This window comes from Eleutherodactylus coqui, unplaced genomic scaffold, assembly GCF_035609145.1.
Source record: "Eleutherodactylus coqui strain aEleCoq1 unplaced genomic scaffold, aEleCoq1.hap1 HAP1_SCAFFOLD_30, whole genome shotgun sequence".
NCBI classification, from domain to species: domain Eukaryota; kingdom Metazoa; phylum Chordata; class Amphibia; order Anura; family Eleutherodactylidae; genus Eleutherodactylus; species Eleutherodactylus coqui.
This window is the reverse complement of record NW_027102247.1, coordinates 1,058,805-1,062,734: the sequence shown is the minus strand read 5'-3', so window position 1 is coordinate 1,062,734 and position 3,930 is coordinate 1,058,805. Positions and strand designations below refer to the sequence as shown.

General features: G+C 47.8%; 1 pseudogene; it reads right to left on the bottom strand.

The window, feature by feature from the left end:
- Positions 1–3,338: 3,338 nt before the first annotated feature.
- LOC136601098 (U2 spliceosomal RNA) lies at positions 3,339–3,466 on the bottom strand (annotated as a pseudogene).
- Positions 3,467–3,930: the final 464 nt, after the last annotated feature.

The window sequence follows — 3,930 nt, the reverse complement described above, 5'->3', positions numbered from 1 at the left end:
TGGAGAATCTGCAGCGGATCTGATTTTCCCCGTGGACATGAGGCCTAAGTGTGTTGAGAAGAGGGACCCACAGTTAACTACAAGGAGAATACCTCCCCACCTTACTGCCAAGTGATCTGTGGAGGAATATCTGCATAGCCAGACTGCTATATAGAAACTGTCAGCAACCCACAAAGACAGACCCTGTGCCAAAGGGTACTGACAGAAAAACACTATATAGCCTCCTCAGCATTACAAAATAGCCTGGAAGCAAGTCCCAGCCCCCGCAACACCCAAGGAAGCAATACATCGCGCGCCTCGCAGACGCAAATATCAAATTCCCGGTGCGACCCAGCGGACTCCTCAATCCCAAACACTTTCTTCTCAGCAAATACTGATAGTTCTAAAAAAAGAAAGGACTCTTATCAGGCAAAGCCACACTTAACAAATCTTCAAAACTCTACAGGAGCGCTACCTAAGGCACTCAAGATGGAATAGCAGGACTCTATGTTCTAACTCCACCCGCCACATGAGGCTCCTCAGCAACACATAACAGGACCACTCAACATCAATGAGCTTCTAAAGGAACTTTTAACAAACAACTACGCCTTCCAACGCCTCCATAAAGAATACGCCACCCAGTAGACCACTATACAACAAATAGCGACCAATCCACAGCGCATATCCAAGAATTAACTATTCAGGATGGTTAAGCGACGTATTAAAGCAACGGCCCCCAGGAGACTCTCAGAGTACTTCCCGCCTGGCACACAGAGCAACAAAAACAAACCCGCCACATCTCATTCAAACATCCCCGTAACCGAAGAAATACCCAACACCCACAGCCCTGCGGCTCTGTCTCCATACTCCTCCACAGGATCTCTCCCGCCTACCCCAGCCAATCCCAACAGCTCCCCTGGAAGCGGAGGGAAAAGGAATGTTCAGGACCCCCTACCAGCCTCCCCCTCCCCAAAAGGACCGGCGGCAAAAAAGAGCCAAAATAACAATCCACAAGAAACTCCCCCGCAGACAGATCCTATCAACAATCTCCAAGCTTATCCCGACTCTGAAAGCCCCTTAACTATAAACGCTCTGAAGACTATGCTAATCTCGCTGCAAAAGGACATTTCTAAAGATATACAGAGCCTCTCTGGTCAATTACAATCTAACATCGACCACCTAGCTACCAGAACTGACCACCTTGAACGGAAAATGGGAGAATTTACCAAAGCCCACAACGAGTTGGTAGATGCGCATGGCAGTATGGAAGAAGTCGCATATTTGAGAGAGAAGGTCATAGACTTGGAAGACCGATCCAGAAGAAACAATCTCAAATTTAGGGGAGTTCCAGAGACTGTGACCCCCCCTGACATTCCACAATATATACTCAAATTACTCCAAACGCTCCTCCCGGACCTTCCCGAGATCGAATATGCAGTTGACAGAGCCCACAGAATTCCAAAAGCACGCTCTGTCCCTGAGTCAGCCCCCAGAGAAATCTTAGCAAGAATACACTTCCATAAAATAAAAGAGGAAGTCTTGGCAGTTGGAAGGCGTAGAGGCACACTACCGACTCCATATGAAGACATACAAATATTTCCAGATCTTTCAGCCGCCACTCTGCAGTCTCGGAGAAAGTTTACAGAAGTTACAGCAGCACTACGAGAGGCGCACATCAAGTATAGATGGGGATTCCCAACCAAACTACTGATCTCAAAAAATGGAACCATCCAGGTTGCCACCTCGCCAGAAGAAGGCGTCTCGTTCCTGAAACAATGGGGGATCCCTATCCTTCAGAAGCCTCTGAGGACGGCGGTAGAATCTCCTACAAGAATCGAACAAGACTGGAAAACATCAGATAAGCATGGCAGACACGCATAAATTGATGTTGTAAAGGGTCTTGAACCCATAGTTATATTTCTCCTTTACGGAGCCTAAAGTGGATGGTTTAAAATGCCACCCCTACCTAAGGTTCATTCATCCAGTGCAGATAGGCGCTGGATGAACAATATTTTGATTTTGTTAACTGTTAATGATGTTTTTTTTCCTTATGTCAAATATAGTTATAAAAGGTTCAGTAGGAGGCCACTTCCCTATCCCCCCCCCCCCACCATACTTAATATGAAAAAACACAACGACTCCCCAGCGTATAAACCACCTACCAGTTATGCCCATTAGCATCACATCCCTAAATGTAAAAGGCCTGAACAGCCCCTATAAACGTAGCATGCTTTGGAGACAGGCTCTTAAGTCCCACTCAGACATCTTCCTCGCCCAAGAGACACACTTCCTGAGAGATAAACACCCCCCCTGCAACCACCCTAAATTTCCAAACATTTTCCTGGCATCAAATGAAGGGAAAAAAAAGAAAGGCGTAATGATAGCCATTAGCCGGAACATTACATTTTCCCAAAAAAACGTATACGTGGACCCAGGCGGGCGATTTCTAATATTAGTCTGCGTAATTAACGCCACCACCTACACTCTAGTAAATGTCTACTTCCCATTTAAAAGGCAGGGCCAAATTCTTCAAACATGTTCTTTCCGAAGTGGCTAAAATTCGAGAGGGGAATTTGGTGATCGGAGGAGATCTAAACTCAGTGGTGGACCCTACCTTGGACTCCACCGCGAGCGGCAGGGGCATGTCACCCATTGTCCCAATCATACACTCAGAAGAATTATACGACGTGTGGAGGTGCATGCATGGATCGTAGAGGGACTAAACGTTTCTCTCCGCGCCACATGCATCTTATTCTAGGATAGATATGTTCCTGCTGCCGTGGGCAGGCCTCGAGGGGGTTTTACAGGCGGATATTGGAACAATATCATGGTCTGACCACGCCCCCATATCCTTAACGCTCCAAGAGAGCCCATTTCAATAAATGGCGGCATGGTTGCGTGTTTTTTTGCGCTTGCAAATGTGCTTGATTCGTGCTAACAAAAGTACAGTAAGGGCCGCTTCACACAAACATATTTGTTTCAATGGATGCCTTCAGAATTCTCTTTACTCACACATTTCGCATGCGTGCAAAACCTCACCATGCTCTATTTTTGTGCACATTTGCGCACCAAGGGTCCCTGTACAAGTCTATGGGAAGTGTGCACGTAACCGATTCCTATCTCCAAAAAAAGTTATAATAAACAGCGATAAAGTCTTATAAACTCCAAAATGGTACAAATAAAAACTACAGGACATCACGCAAAAACACGAGCCGTCGCACAAGTATCATGCGATACTTCCGCCATGTATCACGTGGACATGAGGCCTAAATCTAAGTGCTTGGTTGTTAGCAGCCGCAGCTGTGCTGCACCTCTTGCTCATCAGTTTTTTTTCCCGCTTTTGGAAACTGCTGTAGGAAAGGGGGTGCACCAGTACTGGAGGTACTGCAATACCAGGTCAATGTGCGGAGTGGACAGAGCAAGCACTTTTTCCAGCTCCCTGTTCTAAAAATCCATTTAATATATGATCCCCAGATAGGGGACGTATCAGATGCAACACGCTCAGCCAGCACTCCGGGCACACCCACAATGCACTGAGGGAGCCGGAAGACCTTTGTATAGCCCCGCCCAACACCTTCTCAACCAGGGTGAGCCGTCCCCGCGGGAGACCCGCGCCTGAATGGAGCATGTCCGGATTTTTTCCTGCACGCGGGACCCGCGCCTGCAGGGAAAAATGACATCCGCAGGTATTTTACTACCTGCAGGTGTCTAATGCATCCATATCCATTGCATAGCGCCGATCGCAATGTCGGGGGTGGGGGGGTCCGAACAGCCCGGGATGACAGCTCCATGCTGCGGACACCGACAGCATGGAGCTGTCATGTCCAGAGCCCGAGGGGCTTTATTCTCTGCAGGACACATGTTTTTACTTCCTCAGAGAATAAAGCCCACTTCGGGAGGACGTAAAAACACTATGGCCCGGGGCGTGGCTTAGCAAGCAAGGAGAGAGGT